Source organism: Tauraco erythrolophus, chromosome 9, assembly GCF_009769465.1.
Source record: "Tauraco erythrolophus isolate bTauEry1 chromosome 9, bTauEry1.pri, whole genome shotgun sequence".
In the NCBI taxonomy this organism is placed as follows: Eukaryota; Metazoa; Chordata; class Aves; order Musophagiformes; family Musophagidae; genus Tauraco; species Tauraco erythrolophus.
In genome coordinates this window covers 11538993-11558621 of record NC_141473.1, presented here as the reverse complement: position 1 = coordinate 11558621, position 19629 = coordinate 11538993, and the positions used below count along the sequence as shown (strand labels likewise).

The 19629-nt window shown below is 42.6% G+C and overlaps 1 protein-coding gene across 1 annotated transcript in view; it reads left to right on the top strand.

Moving 5' to 3' along the window:
• Nucleotides 1-3360: 3360 nt before the first annotated feature.
• The window catches only part of SHOC2 (SHOC2 leucine rich repeat scaffold protein), a 66230-nt gene continuing 49961 nt past the window's right edge, over nucleotides 3361-19629 (top strand). The window contains exon 1 of the mRNA XM_086616295.1: nucleotides 3361-3398. The gene's annotated coding sequence lies outside the window, so the exon portion shown is untranslated. The remainder of the gene's footprint in view (nucleotides 3399-19629) is intronic.

The following is a 19629-nucleotide window of genomic DNA, read 5'->3' as shown; positions in this document are numbered from 1 at the left end:
ATGGGTCAATTCATTAGCCTGGCAGACACTAAATTAAAAAAAGGCAAGTGGGGCTGTTACATCAGAGGTATCTGAAATCAGTCAAAGATGATTCTGAAGTTGCTGAATTGATCTTGTGGTCAGCTTAAGCAAGCTCAACTAATGAATTGCTTTATTTTACTTCATTGTGAAAGGGCTAGCTCCTAATAAATCACGTTGCTTTGTAGAAACATGCTTGAAACAATTGTGTAAATACTAAGTAGCCTTAGGAGTAGTCTCATGAATCCAGTGAATAGTTCAAATTCCAACACTCATCCCCCTCTGCTGCTGGTCTAGACGGAGGATAGTCATCTGCTAGTGCTCTCTGTTTCTCTTTGAGTAGAAGGGGCAGAGGTCCGTGTTGGGCATACAAAGGTACCAGCATGGCTGATGACCCGTGGAGGTGCTGAGATGCTGCGTGATCCTGCACCGACAGTTGTCCTTTTCAGGAACACAGGAAATGCTACAGGTGTTAAAGCAACATTATGAAGGTTGCAAAGCCAAGCATTTAAAAATTAGGCAATGTCCAAATGAAATTGCCAGTGAAACCTTAATTCAGAACCTGCACCTTTGTAGGTTATGAAATGCTTATTAATTATATTTCCTCTCCTGTTCATTTCAGTGTGACTGGCGGTAGCTGAAGATCCTTGCACAGTTCTATGTGTTTTCTGGGGCAATGGAGATGGAAGAACCTCTGACTTACTGTCTGTGGGTCTGTCTTAACGAGGGGTACTCAGTCACAATACCATGAGGTTCAAAATATGAGCTTGTCAGGGTAGTCTTCTGGTGCTGAGGCCCTTAACTAATACTTATAAGGCTTGTACTCTTGTACTCACCTACATTGCACCAGGTCTGTGTTGATGAAGATTTGGGGACAAACAGTGCTGATGAAGGCTGGGAGTAGGTTGGAGCTGAGCTCTCCAGCATCCAGTAGGAGGGTACAAAATTAACTACTCCATTTGTGCAGATTAAAAACAAATCTTGGGTGTATGAATTCTGCCTTTGCAAAAACGTCTGTTGGTTTTGATTGTTGGCACAGGTATTACTGTTGTATCAGTCTAATCTCGTAGGACATATTTAAGGAATTGCAGCAGAAGGGTGGAGTTATCAGTGTAAATTTCTTGGCTGATTCATCGTCTAGTGACAATTGTCCTGCTATGCATTATATCAGCTTTTGAGTTTCATGTTTCATCATGAAAAGAGCAAACCAGTTTTTTTTTAGTATAAAGTAACATTTTTTTTAGATTTCAAGCCATATTTTTGAAAGCAAAGCAAACAGAAACAGAAGTAAAATCTCTAACAGAAGCAAAGTACACGTAGCGTGTATCCTTTGTACATACTTATTCAATGCTAAAGCAACTGGGCAGTGGCACTTTGCAGACAAAGAGCCTGAGAAACCTAAAGGTACAGTACGCAGCCAACAAAACATTCAGATCCTCCCTATGCATGGTGAATACACTCTATCGTCTTTAATGCAGAAGATGTAGTTATATGTAGACATCTGTGTGCATTCAAATAAGCTACACAGGAAAAAATTCTTTCAGACTCCAAGCTTGTCAGGGCAAAGCATGTATTTCCATCCTTGTAGGGGATCAGTGCACTGTCAGCGCAGAACTGTTTTACTGAGTAATAACGACAAATAAACATCCAGTCATTGTAAGGACAATTGTCACTAGGAAATTTCACCTGATTTCTGCCCTGTGACCTGTTATGCCAAAAAGCCAATTCTGCTTTTAATGCTGTCCAGCATTTATGAATAAAAAAAGTGTGTAGCCACATTGAACTGTCTGGTTTGCCAAAGAATCACACAAAGGAGACTGGCAGAACCGAGATAACTGAATATGAATAGCCTTGTTTCACTGAAACTAGCCTCCATGATTGACAAAAGTTGTAAAAAAATGATGGAAATATCAGATACTTAGTTCTGACTATCCGATGTAGGAAACGGCTCCCAAGTTTGCTCATGGTTTTGATTCTGTTGAGATGGCTGCTGTTCCTTTTGAGCATGAGCCAGTGGGACCAGTCCAGTCCAGCAAGTACTGAGATCAAATAGTAGACTCCCACTAGCTTTATTGTATTTTAGAAATTAGAAAGTTGAGCTGCTACTGCAGTGCAGAATCCATCTAGGCTTGAAAGGGGAGCTGATTGCAACCGCCTGAGAATTTAGCATTAAAAAGAAGCTGAAACTTTCTCAGCAAAATACCAAAAGATCTTTTATAACAAGCTGTGAAAGAACTTGCTTTTAAATCTCATCCAAAATCAGATGATGACTGATCACAGATGCTCTGTCACACTTGAGCGTATTTGCCTACCCAAGAAGTATGGTTGCCACTCTCTGAATGGCTATTGCCACGTCTTGCAGTGCCCACGCGTTCCTTGCCAGGGCAGCTTGGCTGTGCTTGGCTCGTGATACCTCATACGGAAAGAATAGTCGGCACATCGGTGCGAGGTTATAGTAGGTGCCAACTGGGGACGCTCCCGATTTTGCAGAAAAAGGAAACATGGGAACGGCATGGTGCCCTGGTCCATCTCTTTCTTAATCTCACCTTTTAGCAGCTAAAGGTGACCCGCAGCAAGAGCGAGGCAGCTGTGGGATGGAGCAGTGAGAAGAGCTACTTCATATAAACTCATTATATTAGAACTTCTGATCCTGTCTGTCCTGGGGGGCAAACTTTCCAGTTAAACAGTTGGAACGGGGGGAAAACAGTTCCTAATTCTTGCAACACTTTAACGCGCTGCAGCCAGTAACACTTTAACGCGCTGCAGCCAGTAACCAGCAGAGCTATGGGCTGTGTGTGCTCCTCGCTCCGGGAAACCTTGGCAGAAGTTTCTCTCTCTCTCTCTTCTCTCAAGAAGACTTTCTCTCTTCTTGACAGAAGTTTTAAACGGGACGCGCGGCCACGGGGACTCCAGTGTGAGGCAGCGGGCCGCGGCCAGGCCCCGCGTGGCTGCGGGGACCCCGAGACAAGCGGGGAGCCCTGCGCGAGGGCGCCTCGCTCCCGCTCCCGCCCCGGGAAGCCCGTGCACACTGGGGGGCCGGTGCACATCCCGGGAAGCCGGTGCACGCCCCGGAGGGCCGGCGCGCCGCGCGCACAGGCGGGGCAGACCCCGTACGCGCGGGGCAGAGCCCGCGCAGCCCGCCGCCCCGCCGCCGCCGTCGCCAGGGGCAACCGTGCCACTTCCGCCCGCCGCCAAGATGGCGGCGCCGCCGTAACCTGGAAGCGGTCGGTCGCCCCGCGCCTCGGCGGGCCCGCCCCCGTGGTGCCGCGGGAGGTCTGTGGGCGGGGAGTCCCGTGACGGCTCGGTGCGCAGAGACGGTGGCCGGCAGGGGCGGGGAGGGGGGGCCCGAGCGCGCCTCGGGAGGATGGCGGAGCCGCACGGTACGGGGCGGCCGGGCTCGGGGCCGCGGCGGGGCGGGGGGGGCGTCGGCGAGGCTCGCCGCCGCCGGGGGCGTCGGGGCGCGCTGAGGCGGCGGCTGACAGCGGGCGGGGTGGGCCTGGCGGCGGCCGGGGGCGGCAGCGGCGGCGGGGGGAGGCGGGAGGCCGCGGGCACAAAGGCGGGGAGGGCCCGGGCGGCAGGTAGCCGCGCGGGGGGCGCGCCCCGTGCCGCCCAGGGTGGGGGGTCGGCGGCGGGGCAGCCCGCCCGCCCGGGCTCCGCGCACCGGCACCCGGCGAGTGTGTGTGTGTGTGTGTGTGTGTGTGTGTGTGTGTGCGCGCCCCGGCGGGGAGCAGCCCCGCCCGGCAGCCGTGGGGCCCGGGGCAGGTGGGGCGGGCCGGGGGCCGCCCGCTGCGTGCGGCGGGGCGGGGGCGGCCGATCGCCCCGCCGGGCTCGGCGGCGGGGCTGCCCCGCTCCTCCGTGCCGCCGGGCGATGGCAGCGACCAGCCGCCGCCGCGACGACAACAACAAAAAAGAAAGAAAGGAAGGAGGAAGCACCGTTTTAGCGCCTCACCTCTCCCTTCTCCCCTCCAGCTCCCGGTACCGAGAGCTGGCGAGGAGAAATTTAACAACTTCGCGTGTGTGTAGTGGCGCTGACGCTCAGGGTAATGATTACCGGCGTTCAGGGTAATGATTACAGCTGCTCCTCTGTGCGCGAGTGCTGTCCCCCACCCTCTCGCACAGGCGTGAGGCTCTTTTCCTGTTTCACCCGATGTATTTATTGTGGCAGCTCCGATGGAGCCCGAGAGGCAGAATCTCCCCTTTCGAAAGTCGTCGCCTTCTTGTCTAGCCAGGTGATTTTCCCGGTATTTAAAAGGGAGAGGTGTCGGAGAGAAAGTGGTGTGACAGCTTCCCACGTGTATTTGTGGCCGTAGAAGGTGTTTTCACCGAGTTGCACGTACCTTTCTCTAGGAAACGGTTAAAAAGCTGTAGTAAGCGAGGTGAACGGCCGTGTGTGTTGACTAAAATTGCGACTGGGCGTGAGCTGTACAGAAATTCAACTGACCTGAAGTTTAGTGAAACTGTGTTGCTGCTCGACTTACCGGCTCATTTAGGGAATAGGTATGGAGATGGAATAAACAGTCGCAACGTGTGAGAAAACAGTTACAAAGTACTGAAATAGTACTAGCAATTTTTGACTCGCGTGTTTGCGACGGGACTATGGAAGCATACGTTTTAGTCAGTTCTGCACATGTGCAGACGCTTTCGAGGCAGAATATTCATGATTGAGGAGTTGTAATTGTGTGTATTGTCACTGCTGCAGTACTTGGTCTGGATTTTTTTTCGGACTATCGAAACAAATCAAGATGGTTTTAGTAATTACCCTCAGGGTCTTAATTTTCTGCTGTTTCTTGTTTGCATGTTTGACTTTGTACTTTGTTTCTTCTTTTTACCTTCTGAACTGTGGGGTTTTTTTTTAATCACTTGTCATTGTTGCATGCTTCTATTTATAAAATCAAGGGCTTAAAGTAGGTGGTGGTCAAATTAAGTCACACTTATTTACAGCCATATTTCTGGCATATGTTGTATGGTGATCTTGATATAATCCTAGCCTGGTTTGGGGAAAGATTTACTGTATTCTATGAATTTGTTATTACACTGTTGTGCATACACTTTAATTTTAGTAACATTCTTATCATCTTAATTCCTATTGAATGATTTGGGTTTGGCTATTTTGATTTTCTGTGTAATTATTCTTTGCTCTGGATGGGTAAAATGAGAGATTATTTTAGTAATTCGAAGCTGGATTCCTTTTAATTTAGGCTGATGTTTGCCAGCCATCAGGATTTCTGTACGTGTGGCAAGGCAAAACATGTACATCAGGCAAAAATAATTTTTTATATCATCTTGTAATACAGAAAGATGATTCCAGACAAAGCTCTCCCTGCGACCACAGCCTTCCTTTGAGGAATACTGAGGAATCCTCAAAGAGGATGCTGTCTTCTGCCACGTCCCTCTGTTCTGTTCTATCTAGAAACGTTAAACAGTCCCCAACGTTTTTTCTTAGGGACGATGGCGAGGGTAGGGTCGATAAACAGTGCTGATTGTGAATAGCTGCTGTTCCTGGTCTAGTTTTTCTTTTCCAGCATGGCATATCTGTAAGGCAAGAGGTGCTGGGAGGGGCGTTCCTTTGTTATGTTGACACTTAAATCGCGCTGACAGGTTTATTCTCCTCCAGGAATTTCGTGTGATCGAAGGGATTCCTTCAGACGATGGATATTTTCTCCAGCTGTCTTCCTGCACTCTTAGCCTATGTACAGAAATTAATTGCTTTAAAGATCGCTGTGCGTGCGCCTTTTAGGAAACCCCTGGGTTGATTGCTACTTGGCTGTGGCTTTCTAGAAAAGAATGTCTCTGCTGAAGCGGGGTGTGTGTGGCAGCCTTGGCTTGTCACTGCGCGGGCCGGCTGCTGCCAACGTGTGTACAGCACCCCTGAAATGGGTGGATGTGTGTGCTTGCATGTGTGCATAGTGCTCGTGCGTCTTAATTGAGTTAAGGCTGAACAAGGATCTTCTGTTTGTGATCACAAGAAGGATCACCTTTTGTGATCGATCCCCTCTTGGCAAGGTTGAGGAAGCCCTGCAAATAACCACTCTCTCTTTCGGGAAGATTTAGCGTAATGGTAAGGAAATAAAACTGCATTAAGAGATCTCAGGTGTTTCCGAAATACTGTCGCGGAGAATCTGGGTGGGTGCTAAGAAGGAGCCTTTTCTCTCTAGCAGCAGGTTCTTCTTCGTGTCTGAAGAAAGAGGAGAACTCGTGTGCGTGGCGGGAGGGGAAGGCAGCGCTCGCCCTTCCCCACCGGCTCAGTCCCAGCTCCCGCCTCGCCCCTGCCCTGCTCAGCGGGTGGATTTCGGGTGACTCCCAGCTTTGCCCGGGTGCGGGGTGGCTCCAGGTCTGCAGCCCGTGACACGTGCCCACGTCCAGCCCGCCGTACCCTCTCGCTCAGCGTGGCCAGCAGCGTTTCCCACCCGAAACGTTTCGAGGCTCATTGCTTTTTATTTATTTATTTTTTTATTTTTTTTTTTTTGTGCGGCAGCTTCGCGGATGCTCTTTTAATTGACACGAGGCTTCTCTTTCCTCTCTGCCATCGTAATACCTTGCATTTATTTTTGCTGCGTGCAACAGCATCTCAGAGGAGATATTTGTCTCTCTTTTTCTGGTGGGTTTGTGTGTGTGTGCGTGTGAGAGAGGGCTGGGGAGGACACGACAGCGAAGATTAAACAGCCAGTTGTAACTAGATTGTAGAGATAAAAAGAACCCGTGTTGACGTTAAAATGGTACCGGCTGACATAGTGTAGCCTGTTTGATACAGTAAATCTTGCTACGTTACAAAATGTACTGGGATAAAATGTAGCAGGTTGGATAACAAGCAGGTAACGTTTGCGGTGTTAGCCGCTGACCTTAATTTGCCTGGTTTTTGCTGCGTTTGGCTTGGCTGCGTTGTGAAATACACATCATGTGCTATTAAATCTGGGCATTCTCAGACACCAAATTTGGTTCAATAAACGCATTTTTGGTATGGCAAAACAATGATCTCTGGATAAAAAGGGAGTTTTAATTACTAAGGATTTTTCCATCGTTAACCTCTAGGTAATGGATATATTTTGTACAGAAACTATGCAGTGTCTATAATTTCTTTTAAAAAAGTAATTCTATACCACGTAGTTAACCTTAGACTGTTTTAAAATCATTGCAGTTTAAGTAGTGCTTTATCTACATTGCTCTACAGGAGAAATACCTGAGAGAACAGAGCCTATCATATAATTGTAGACGTGCTGATTAGTGTGAGAAAATGTTAAGAGGCTGTGAATTGGTGTAGATAAATACTAGGATGCGTGGTCAAAGAATTTCTTAAAACAATCTGGCGTGCCTATATACTCGGTTCTTTTACTATTGTTTTACGGTCAAGGTGTATAAGAAAAAAAAAAAAACCAAAAACACAAAAAGCGGAAAGACTTGAACATATTTGTTTGCTTTTTGGTTTCTCTACAAAAGCGTAGTCTGTGTGCTCAGAGTGGCTGTACATCAGGTCTGAATTTGCACGCCTGCCTCCCTTTTTGTTACAGAAAGTGCTAGAGAGTATTTTTTTTTGCCACAGGAAAGTACGTAACTGTTTGTTGTTTTTTAGCATAGTTGACAGTTTGCTACTTGTCTGTTAGTGGTGCTGGCGTTTCGCAGAGAGGAGCAGCCCTGGGGAGGAGAGCTCTGCTCCAGCACAGTTTTTAGTCTTGAGAAACATGGGACTGATGCTCGTAGTAAATCGGTTGTAGCTTGCTCTTACCTTTGCTGTGCTAATCCTCTGCGTGCTTTTGTGTCTTAAAATGCTTCATATTTGACGTATGAGCAAGACGAATGGAGTGATCCAGGAGACAGTATTTCCATGATGATCCCATAGATATTGTATCCGGTTCAGTGGACCTGCCTGCCCTGTGGTCGGAGGCTTTTTGTTATGCATGCATCCTAATTGTTCTTTCTGTTGGCATTGTACACAGACTGAAGGGGCTGTGCACCAGTGCAAATATCCCTTCTAATACCTCAGGCATTTGCATTATAATGGCTGCATAAATATTGCAGCACATCTCGGTTGCTCTCTCACTGCTTTGACTGCTGGGGTTTAAAGTAGGTTCCTTCTGTAGCACAGAGCTTGTTCGTGTTTGGTACTGCTTGGAGAGGGTTGTGAGGGGCATCTTTAGTGAATAGTGAAGCCCGTTTGTGACGAGGTGCAGTTTTAACCTACCTATGTTGTAGTTTCCCACTCCTTTCAGGCCACAGGTTGATACGGACACTTGGAGGGGAAAAAAAAATTTGAAGCTTGAGCACTTTTTCACCAACTGTTTCTAAACTCACTATATTTGGGGTTGCAAAACATCTTTGCTTGAGACTTAGTTTCACATTTATTTCCAGAAATCCTATAGATATCTGTAGGAATATTTTATGTATAAGGAATGTGAAATATTGTGCCACCATTGTTTTGGTACTGAAACATTTGATGACTTATGACTAACTTTACCACAAGTACCCCGAGTTTCCTTTGAAAGTGTTACTACAGTGATGTGACTGAAAGCAGACACTTTTTTTGGGAACTGGTGGCGGATTACCATCACCTATCTGTGGAAAGTTTGCTTTACAAAGTTGTTAAACAGAACAGTGGTTAGTATCACTTACTTGACTCTTAGTGATTAGTAGCATAGAGACTTCTAAAAATCTTCACAGAATGCCATCTTTTAAAGGTTCTAGTGAATTTCTTGTAGCTACAGCCTTGTTATTGATGTATTGTGTCAAATTTTGGGAAGGGCAATATATTAAACTATTATTTATATTTGTTGGCTAATCAGTTGTAATCCCAGGGTTCACTCTCTTTTACACAGTTTAGTTTGTGAAAACTGCAGCAAGAAAGTTACGTTTAAATCAAACATTCATTTTTGTTTTATATATTTGATGTTAGTAGCTTGTCCCTCTTTCACTTGTTTGTGCATATTAAAGTGGTAGTCGTTCAGGTTAATGATCTGATGAATGACCCTGTTTTCTGAAACGGTAAGTGATAGCATTGCAAGAAACCATACACTTACTTAGAACTTCTATAGATGATTCACTTATATATGAAGTATTCTGCATAGTGCTGCAAACAACATGCATATTACTATAATACAGTATTTTTAATGCTTATACTGTCAAAAACTTGTGTCTACTAGAAGTTTAGAGTAAGTATTTATAGTGATGGGCATGAAAATACAAGGTTAAATAATGTTAAATGAAAGAAATAATCTTGAAACCCTGATACCTGAGAACCTTAAGCTGTATTATATTTATACTTCACGTGTACTTGGATTTTAATTATCCATTAGATATTACAGGAAATATTGGTTTAGTGCCTCAAAGAATCTGGCAAAACCACTTTAGGATTTGCTGTTGCATTTAGATCTGTGTTGTCGGTGTTTCTATCCTAATAGGAATTAGTATTAAATTGGAAACTGAAGAGGTGTTTTGTGACAGTTTGAATGGTCAGAACGATCTATTGGTCTGGCATGTTGTGTTGACTGGGAAGAAAAATAAACATATTTATTACTTTTATGAAGAAATACCTGGCTGGCAAGCAAAAGACCAGGGCCTGACAATTATTTGTAGCCGAGGTGAAGCAATGATAGTGGGTAGCTGGGCTTCTCTCTTTTCCTTTTCCTTTCTCTTGCTTGCGTCCCAGTCACCTAAATCTTGGCAAACAGGGAATTTTGCTTTTTATTCGGTATGACACTTCTCTCTTGTAACTGGCAGTAGTGGTAACCTGTATAATCGTAACACGTGAACTCTCCAATCTTCTGTATAGTAAGATTTCTTGCTGTCATTTTTTTTTTTTTTTGATGCTGAAAGTTAGGTTGTAATCTGTTTTGTAATACACAGCATTAATCGTGCTTATTGATAATTGTCCTGGGGGGAAATACTCATGTTGTGTCGAAATATTTAAAGCAAAAACATACTTTTTTTTTACTGTTTTAACTGTTGCATAGAATTTTTTTTTTTTAAGCAGAAGAAAGCAAATCAGTATGTCACTGTAACTTAAAGCTTGTGTAGCTTTAAGCTTGTATAGCACAGCAGTGAAGGTCCTAGCAAATTTGTAGATAATTGTCTAAAGCGATATGTATAGTGCAACTGCAGATGCTGAGTGAAGTGCTTTGTGCCATAGAAGGGTTCAGGTTCTTAGCTTCAGTCTTATTCTTCCTCCATGTTATACCTAATCCAGCAAAATACTGGAGTTTTTCATCCTCATTTAAAAAAAAAATATAATAAAAGCTGATAATCTCTCTCAGTGCCTCCCCTCAACTCAACAAAAACCCCTCAAATTAACCTTCACCTGTCCAAGACAAGGAAATAATTGAGTAATTCTTACTCTCTTCATTAGACGAACTGTTGTATTTCTGAAATTGTGATGTTAGAGTTGTGTGTTCTTTTATATTCCCCTTCCCCCTCCTCCTTGAGTCAGCCATGGCAGAAAAGCAGAACTGTGCGTTTCTTTTAATTCTAAGGGATAACCGTGCAGAGGAGTCGTCTTCAGATTTCCATAAATGCCAAGTCCTGTTTAGAAGCGTTTAGCTACATGGAGTCACTGTGTGTGGTAGAGAGAAAATGACTTCACTAGCAAACTATATGGCTCCTGGAGGCATCAGGTGGCTGAATGTGTAAACAAAAGTCCACAGCAGTCGAAAATAGATCTTTATAAAAAGAAATAGTGCAAAAAAGTGATCTCCTAAACAAGGAAGTGAAGGGCTACTGGAGAATCCATCTATGTAGTCCTGCAAAATGCTGATCATAGTGAAATATGAAGGACTTACTTAACATGAAACCTCATTTTGCTGTTACTTCTGACATAGCACTTACAGTACATGACTTTTTAAAATGTTTCTTGTGAATAAATGATTGTACAATTAAACGGTTTAAAGCAAAAAAAATCCTATAAAATATGCATAATTTGGAGTTATCTGCACCATTTTCTTGTTGAAAGGATGGATGAGTTAAACAAAGCCTCAGTTCAAATGTTCTTGTTAACATACTAAATCTGTGACAACTGCTTTTCTAATAGATTTAAAAATCTAATGGCTATTGTACAGTACTTGCAAAACCTAAAATATTTCTTATTAAAGAGAATTTTATAATACTGGTAGTTATGTGATCTATATTGAATTTAAGATTCTAGATTATTTCTTTTCATGAAAAGGGAAATTTATGTTAGTAAACATGAATTAAGATACCTGGGAACTTGTCTTTGTGCAGCAAATTTTGTTCTGGTAAGTCCCTCTAACTCTTTTCAACTCTTGGACAGTGTGCAGATGATGGCAAATTTCAGGTTGTCATATTTGTTTTTCGTGGTGGGCGGGCTACGTATTTGCTTTTTGGAATATTCAAACAATTGTTTGGCAGCTTTCTTGATAGCATATTGTGTGTGGCAGGCCTAGTTAGTAAGGAAACAAAAGTTTAAATGTTATAGCCATGAGTTGTAATTCACATAATAAATACAACAACCTGGCTTCCGCCCTCCCCCCCCCCCCGCCCCCTGGAATTCATCTATAGGTTTGTTTTCTGTCATCATTAGGCACATCTTTAGAGTAGTAATTTCTCTTCTCTCTTCCCTGTAAGAAGTCTTCAGAGAGTGTTGGCAGTTATTTCTTGCATTTAAACTATATGCTGTCTTGTCTTTTAAAATTGGCTCTCTGCAATCTAGCTCTTTTGAGAAGCCCTAAGTCATACCCAAACAGATATCGAGGTTTCAGTTACATGCTCTCACTATAGTATCATGTTTTCTTCTTCTTCTGAACCGAGATGCTGTTTATTGAACCAATTAGCTGTTGGGCGCAAGCCAGAACTTTCTCCTGAAATCAGAATTAATGAGTAAACAAATTGCACTGGAAAGATTTGTGTTCTCAACGGGCAGTGACAGTTAACGTGTGACAAGGACATGGTTCGTCTCCTGCAGCCTCGGTGCCTGCGGGTACCTGTGCCTTTACTCGGTCCTGCCGAAATCAGTAGGGTAAACTTTTGGGTATGGATCACATGTTCGCATCACGTATGTGATGGTATGTCTGTCTTGGAATGTTTTTGGGACTGTTCCAGCTCTTCTGTAGCCGGCAGATGGGATGCATACGCCTTCATTAACAAGCAGTTAACTCTGCTGGTATGACTGAATTTTCATCACGCCGGGTCTCTGACTTGGCTCTTTCTGTGTTCCGGCTCCCACTGTTTGCTTTGCTCTCTCCAAGAAGAAATTGTCACTAGCATTACATGCTCCTGCCCTCCTGTGGTAATGAAAATTTAAATGTTTTTCTCAAAATCAGGTTGTGTAAAAATAGAAGAGAAAGAGAGGAGGATAAAGAACTAGTTTTTCTCTTCTGGAGCAGCTGCTCACATCTCTCAAGATGTATGTTTGCTTTTGGTAAAGTGTTCTGCTTCAAAAAGCCCTGAGAAAAATCAAAGTAACTTTTAAACTTACTGTTATGGTATCAAAAAGACCTTGTAGCCTTTTATAGCTTTGAATTAACTTTCTGACCATTTTACATGATATGTGCTATCCCTTTTGCGTTACAGTAGGGAAATTTAGGCACAGAAAGTACAGGGAAGATTTTTAATAGCAGCGATGGCAACGAGATTCCTCTGCCTTCCTGCTGTGCACAAGTGGGAGCTGAAACCCAGTTCCAGCATGTGCCCTGGAGAGGCTGCCTGGCCATGACCCATGCCGAGCTCACCAGAGTGCGGAGTGGAGGAGGATCCCAGCCTTGGACTCCACACTCCTTCCAGACAAGCGAAAGGTGGAGCCAGGCAAAAGGGTGTGAAATGGTTACTGCTGTGAAATTTTTATGGGTAATGAAGCCATGCAGAGTAGCGTGTCAAGTCTTTGGATATGCCGTATGATAACAAGTAGTCGTCTTGCCTGAAAGGATCCTGAAGTGGTTGTAGCCTGTATGTCATCTCTTGTTTCTTTAATGATCCTCTGTATTAACAACACTAAAAGAAGGCTGCTCCCATTTTAGTTTCAAAGCTAATGATGTGTATAAACTATGGACGTACAACTTCAGTCTCTTTAGGCAAATGTTTATGTGCTATTCTCAACATGTCAAGTCTTGGAACGGGAAATCTATGTTTGTCACAGCTTTCACTCCTGTGTCTTCCAGTGTCTGCTGAAACTACTTAAACCTGCTTCATGTTAGCAGAAACATTTTCACAGTTTGCACACCATTGATTCTTTGGGCCAGCTTGTTGGCTGTCTTTCAAAATTATTTAAGATAAACTGAATAGTTGTATACCGTGGTAATCTAAAAGTATGCTCTAGAGCTGCATCTACTGTTTTTTCCCATCATTTTGTACTATTACAGTGTCATTTTCAGTCCTTGTTCTACAAAGCCCCTTAATTAACAGTGAAAATACATTGCACAGTTCCAACAAAAAGAAATGCTACAGAGTAAGTTTCTGTAATCTTTGCTGTAAATTTCTTATTTTGTGACACAGAAACAAGTTAACACAAGGCAAAATGGTGTGTAGAGCATGAAAGCTACTAATTGCAACTGTCTGTGTTCTCTTATCCCGGGGTAACGTGAGGTATGCTGCCAAGTAACTGGAATGCTGGAGCGTTTGACTATGGAGTTATTCTGTTTGTGAATCTATCTAGAGATATAAAGTTCTCAAACAAAAGTAGAGGGAGGGAGCATGGAAGGTTTGTATGTGAGTGCTACTTTCAGAACATTGCTGATTGTTATCTAATGCTTTTTCTAAATAGGAATCTAATGATGGTTTTAATGTTTTTCTCAGACTTTTTCAATGACAAAGCCATGAGTTGTTTATAATGTTTGGAGATGGTGAGCAAAGGATGATGAGCTGCAGAGAGAGTCTTGCACGGGTTGTGTGTGGCTGTGCAAGCTCATGGACTGGACTGTAAATTGTCTGTTTTAAGTGCGGAGTGTAAAACGACTGCTCAGACCTTTGTCTCCCTATCAAGGTGTCAAGGTGTGGTTTTTTTTTTCCTTCCTCTCACTAAGCAACTTTGTCAACCAGTGGAGGGTGACATGGATGACAGCCTTGGCTATCTATTTTAGTTATAATTTTTATATCAATTCAGTGTCGTATAGTTTGGTTTATGAACTAAATGAGAGATTAAGGAACTAGTTAACAAGTTTACATTTGTGGGGTTGTACTTTGGCTTTTCCATATGTACTGCAGGTGTGTGTATACGTTCATCCAGTACAAATGCGTGCTGCTTTTCAGTTACCAGAAGTAAATGGGCAGAACTTGATTAATGGAATAGAATTAACGCTGGAAATGTTACTGTTTGCCCAGTTTTTGACCACTTTTCAGATGGCTGCTCTAATATGAGGTTTACATTGATCCATTATATCGTGAGATCCCACCTAGAGTACTGCATTCAGCTCTGGAATCCACAGCACAAGAAGGACATGGAGCTGTTGGAGCGAGTCCAGAGGAGGTCCACGAAGATGATCTGAGGGCTGGAGCACCTCTGCTATGAACACAGGCTGAGAGAGTTGGGGCTCTTCAGCCTGGAGAAGAGAAGGCTCCAGGGTGAACTTGTAGCAGTCTACCAGTATTTAAAGGGGGCCTACAAGAAAACCAGAGAGGGACTTTTTACAAGGATATATGGTGATAAAACAAGGGGTGATGGCTTTATACTGAAAGAGGATAGATTTCAATTAGATCTAAGGAAGAAATACATTGTGGGTGGTGAGGCACTGAAACAGGTTGCCCAGAGAAGTTGTGGCTGCTCCATCCCTGGAAGTGTTTGAGGCCAGGTTGGATGAGGCTTTGGGCAACTTGGTGTAGTGGAGGGTTTCCCTGCCCATGGCAGGGGGTTGGAACTAGATGACCTTTGAGGTCTCTTCTAACTCTAGCCATTCTGTGATTCTGTAGAGATACAATTCCATAATCCTAACACTTAGGATTCATTTGGATTCTGATTTTTGTTGTTGCCAAAACTCTAATTACCAGCTAGCGAGCACTGTAAATTTTGTTATTGGTCAGATGGGAGGGAACTGGTTGTAAGGTCCTTTTTCTTCATCTGCTGTGACCATGGGCGCTTTACATCTCAGAGTACTGTTTGGTTTTGATTATTATTAATATGCAGCTGCGAGCACTGCCTTGTGCTCGCAGCCTAATGTAAATAAAATATCCTAGCTTGAAAAGCAGTGACAAAGTGAAAGGAGTTTTTCTGATATGAAAGCTTAAGCATGTGATCACAGAGCAGACTAATTAGCCCGTGCAGGGAATTTGGTTTTCTTTTAAGTTAAGCTTTTAATTTGCTGGTAAGGTTCACTTTTCATATGAGGTGTTCTGATATGCTGACACCATTGTAATTGTACCATTACAAGCGAGATATAGATATATATCTAGCTTGTAATGGTACAATTATATATATGTGTGTGTGTGTTTAAAAAGAAGGGGGATCACTTTGCACTGCCTGTGAAGTTCATCAAATTCACTTGTGAATCACTTCTAGCTTTGGTTCTTCTGATGGCATGTAGTGGTTCTTGAAGAAGTAAGGTGGGTTTTATGCAAGGCTTTTAATATTTGAAATAGTATCTAGAAATAATGAATAACAAATTGAGAGCTCCTGATGATAATATAGGTGAGGAAGAAATGTTAACTGGAACAGATGGTATTTTTTTCAGCTCAATCTAGATTTGCAGTTTTATCTCTCATTTTTTAATTTATTTTTAAATAAGAACTTAAGCATGCTCATTGTAATGGTCTTGGTCTCTAGAAACATCCGATTTTTTTTTTTTTTTTCCCCTGTGCTTAGGGAAATTGTTTTCTTTGGGCTTTTCTTAAGCTAAGCAGTATTCTGTTCATTCAGTGTTTGAAAACCTATTTGAAAGGAGAATCCAGGAGATGCTGAGTTAATGTTGGGATATGTCTGTAGCTTCTACTTCTTGTTAAAGTGTTTGAGTTAGTTTTCCTAAGAAGATATTTTAGTTGCTAGATTCTTAACAGTTAAATTTTAGTGAAAGCACAGATTTTAATGGCTCAATAAAACCACTTAACCAACCATGATCGTATTTTCTTGCAGTACTCTCAAATTTTAATGTTTTTCTTGAGATACCTATGATGAACAGCTGGTCTTCTGACTGTAGTTTCTTTAGTGGAAAGATTCAGGTGTCCTCTGTTGGCTTCATGCTTTCTTTCTGAGTGTAAGGACATGTGCAATTTTGAATCTTCTTATAAAAGATAAAAGAAAAGCACTGTGTCACTTAGCTGAAATAGTAAAATTTTACTTTTTTTAAAAAATCTAATTTCTACATTTTACTAATCTAATTTCACTGCTGATTGAGTTGATTGTTTGTGTTTGTTTTGGGTGTTGGTGTGGGTTTTTTTGTTGTGTTTTTTTTAGAGAGAATTGCTCCCTGGATTGTGTCTGTGTTTGGGAACTGTTTATTGATATATGAATACAGATTCCAAAAATAGTGATCAAACATAATTACTATTTGCAATTGTTTCTAATCCTATTGCTTCCTTTTTCTGAAGGAGGGGTGGAAGGGCTATTTGGGCAACAAATACTTCAAGCATTGAACTTTTTCTTAGGTACTAGTTTGTAGCCTCATCCAGCGTGCTGGATGTACTAGTAATGTGGCCAAAGGATGGATGAATGGAGGCAATTTTCTAGCAGATTGCTGCAGAATTATTGTATGATTGTAAATATAAGAGAGACAGTGGACCCACAAAAGCATCCCTTGAAGATACTACGTTCTTCTGGGGAGAGATGAAGAGCTCTTGAATTAAAATGATAGTTTATTAATAAATACTAGAATGAGGAAAGAGATGATACTACATAAAATCAAGTATGCTGAATGCAGCCTGCAGTAATGAGTCTGACTATGGCAGATATCATCTGCCCTGGATTTAGTGGTAATGTTATTCACTCTGTAAAATAAACCAGAGGTTGGCTGTGAGAGAAGTGAGCAGTGAAACATCATCTGCACAGATCTGACAAGAGGAATTTAGGAGTTAGAGGACAGCGTGCAACGTGTCAGTCATCAGGATGCCGATTTAACATACTGTCCTGGTTTTGACTGTGATAGAGTTAATTTTTCTTTTTAGCAGCTAGAAGAGCTTTGTGTTTTGGATTCAGTATGGGATTTGTTACCAGAAGAATGTTGATAGCACACTGATGTTTATAGTTGGTGCTGAAAGAGCAAGGACCTTTCAGCTTCCCATGTTTTGCCAGTGTGCAGGAGCACAACAGGCTGAGGGGGAGCATGGCTGGGACAAAGGGCCCACAACTCCCCTTATGATTTGAACTTAGACGTAGGATTGAGGGCCAAATTGGCCAATGGAATATTCCATATCCTGCAATGTCATGCCCAATATATAGATGAGGGTTGAAGAAGCGCTCTGAGGGCTCATTCTCTTCTGAGGACGCTCTCAGAATCTCAGTCTTTTGGAGTTCTGTCTCTCTCTTGCTCTCTTTTTGAGCCTCTCACTCATCTGGGATTGCGGTGTCAGGACTTATCTGTTTTGAGATCACTTACTGGGGTGGGACAGGTGTTGGTCATCCAGTGGTGAGCAATTACACTGTGCATCACTTGTGTGTATATATATTATTATCATTATATCTATATGTATTCATATATTTTTATTATTTTATCACTATTACTTTTAATTTTATGGTATTGTTATTATTAAATTGTTCTTATCTCAACCCACAAGTCTCCTTCCCTTTTCCCCCTTTAATTTTCTTCATCATTCCCTGAGGGTGAGAGAGGGTGAGCGAGCAACTGTGTGGCGTTTAGATGCTGGCTGGGCTAAACCACAACATATAAGGTGTTTTTAGGTGTATCTTCATTAAAAAAAAAAAAAAAAGTATTTTTATAGCATTGAATTATACTTTAATACTAAGCCAATACTGACTATTGTCAGACCAGTTATGTTATTGTCCATATAAGAACTATGGAACTTTTGGTTTGGTGGGAATTTGTGTAATACAGACAAGTGATATTCAGCTCTTCAGATTGCAGCTGCTTCTCCACCTTCTGTTCGAAGACTTATTGTCAGAGAATGGAAGAAGGGGAGGAAGGAGAAATTGTGGGGGAGACAAGCTGCCCCCATTCGCACAACCTTATGTCCAAGAATCACAGGAGCTGGAGGCTGGTAGGGAGGAGAAGGTTTCATCAGATACATGCTAATCCTTCAGCCCGGCATAAGAATAAAAGGCTTGATGTAATTTGTCTATTTCTTGCCTTGCAGCAAAGAGAGGGATGGAGAAAATCTTGGGACAGGATGGAGGAATACAGCGCTGGCATGTTGTGCCTTGCTGCAGAGGGAGTGTATGCTGAGAAGGTGGTGTTGGCCGTGCCCTGTTGCAGGGGACAGACCAATTTAGGTCCTGCTCTCTGTCTCTTCTCTAGTTCTGTTGTCCTGTTTGTCTGTCTTCTGCTGCTCTCTGGTTGTTATTCCTATACGTTGTCATACTTAGTTTCTTGCAGTCCTTACCCAGTACTTCTGCTCTCACTTCAGGTAGATGATAGTGGTTGTAGTCTGTCTTCTACCTGTACCCGCACTCATGCTCCCCTTCTGGTTCTGTTTTCCTTGCAAGTGTCATTCTGAGTGGTTTGTGTTTTCCCCCTCCCCGCCCCTCTTTCCCACTATTTTGGGAACGGTCAAGTAAAGAAGGAACAAATACGTAGCAAGTACTTATTAAAATTAGTTAATCAACTTCCTTGTTAAACTAATTTTTATTTATTTATTGATAGAGGTTCAGGTACCTCTCCAGTATGTCAGTTTCTTCTTTTTCCTTCTATTCAGGAACTCTTTTCTCACTTCATAGATATTCTCCTTGTATCTTAATAGTGTTCATATATAAATATAGTACGTTGGTTTTGAACATATTGTTCTGGAGCATATTGACATACCAAAATTTTAGTCTTGTGAGTCTATATACCTTTGAGTGCTTTCTGCATGTGTCTAATGCTTTTTGGATTATACTTGTTTCAAAAAGGGCTGATTCTCTTAATCTGGGTTATTTCAACCTGTACTACTCGTGTGAGTGTCACATAGGTGGTTGAAATGCTCATTTCCTGCCCTGTGCATCAAATGGAAAATCCAGGCTCCATCACTTTGGCGAGCTGTGCGGTGGAGGACGGGCGCGGTACAGGAATGCACTGCGAGGAGCTGAGAGCATCATCGCCTCTGCATAGGTCAGAGAGGAGCTGATGCGGGCAATCCAAATGCCATGAGTCACCTCTTCCCAGCTCACATCATCTAGTGCAATCCTCTGGTCTGTTTCTTTAATACGTACAGATTTTGCAAGTCACCAGTGTCTGGAGACCAGCAGGTTTGGTGAGGCACTATGTTGTGCCTGAGCAAGTGTAAAGGTTGTGTTTTTCTTAGTCATTTGTCTTATGATAAGTTTTAAATCTTCACAAACAGACTGGATGATTCCCTACTGAATTACTTAGACATTTATAAATGACATCTGTTTTTTGTCTAAAATGAAGGGCTATAAGGTGCAGAGATGTTATTCATTATAAATAGGCATTCAGTACTTTTTTTTTCATTTTGATAGGATAGTGGTATGAACTTTCATGTAGCTCTAAGCTAGCCTGCTTTTTCATCATTTTTTTTCAGATTTCCATTATCTTATTTAATTTATTAGAAAGTGATGAGGTAAAAGACTTGTTATTGCATCAT